Here is a 1549-nt window from a genome sequence, read left to right as displayed (position 1 = left end):
ACACACACACACACACACACACACACACACACACACACGAGAGAGAGAGAGAGAGAGAGAGAGAGAAAATGTTTGATTTTTATGCATTTAATTCAAATTTCTAATGCAATGTGTGGTTTTTAAAAAAAATAGAGTAGACAAACCAATAAAATTGAAAATCTCCACATCATCTCTTCCCTGAGCCACCAGAGTTAACATAATTTTGGCATTCTTGGTTTTCCTATTACATATGTGTGTGCATGTGTGTGCACACATGGGGGGTACATGTGTCTATGTTCGTGCATAGGCATCGTCTTGAGGGGCTGCTCATCTTCTTTGGGATAATGCCTCTCATTGTTAGATTAACTGGTCAAACCCCAGGGGCCCACTGGTCTTTGCGTCCCTGTTGCTAGGGTTACAGATGTTAACTGCCATGACCAGCTTTTTTACATGTATTCTGGGAGAGGAAACCACAGCCTTGTGGATGTCAGGCAAGTCTTTTACCAATTAAACTACCTCTCCACCCTTTCAACTACACTTTTTTTAAAAGATTTATTTATTTATTATGTATATAACATTCTGCCTCCATGCATGCCTGCAGGCCGGAAGAGGGCACCAGATCTCATTACAGATGGCTGTGAGCCACCATGTGGTTGCTGGGAATTGAACTCAGGACCTCTGGAAAAGCAGACAGTGCTCTTAACCTCTGAGCCATCTCTCCCGCCCTCAACTACAATTTTAAAGACCATTTTCACTTGATTTATCAAATTCTGACCTAAGTATTAATTTCCTCTCCATCTATTTGATTGTTGGTTTTGTTTGATTTGGTTTTTTGGTTTTTTTTTTAATTTTCTAGAATTTAGAACTGTAAAGAACTTAAACCTCTACTTTTTGATTTATCAGCATTAGTGTTAACTTATAAAATTAACTCTAAATCCACTACTGCTTTCTTCTATCTCTTCTCTTCTAGGCTTCTAATTAACAAATTACAAACAGACACAGAGAGAGAGAGAGAAGCAAATCATATTAACTACAAATTCCTAAGAAATTGTATTACTTTGCAGTTTTATAATATATAATATATTTTACAAATATGTGCATTATTTTGTTAGTTACAGTTTGAGAAAATTGAAAAAAATCTTCAGTTGCATGTTAAGAATCCAGTATATTGGATACATGGACAAGAATATAAAATCTGATGTTGCCTAGAAACCAAGATTTCCCATTCGGTTGTATTCGGTTGCCTTCACGTTCTCTGGGCTGTTTCATGGCCACATTCGCTTGATTTCCAGTTGTCCACCTTTCCTTCCTTTCTTTTGGCTGAGGAAATTCTTTAGATAGTATTTTTCATGTAGTTCTCATGAGTACTCAAATTCCTAAGCTGTTCCCTGCCTGCAAACGTCTATTTTACCATCAGCCTTTATCAGTAATACAACCTAGCCTGTGTCTCAAAGCCTGGTCCTTTAAGATCCGAAGACATTGCCTCATCTGCTCCCAGGACCCAGGGTTAGTGATCAGTCTGCTTCAAACCCTTCTCATCCTCACCCCTGCCCTTTGTCTCTCCCCCTTC

Source organism: Microtus ochrogaster, chromosome 1 (assembly GCF_000317375.1).
Source record: "Microtus ochrogaster isolate Prairie Vole_2 chromosome 1, MicOch1.0, whole genome shotgun sequence".
Lineage (NCBI taxonomy): Eukaryota > Metazoa > Chordata > Mammalia > Rodentia > Cricetidae > Microtus > Microtus ochrogaster.
This window is presented reverse-complemented; position numbering follows the sequence as displayed.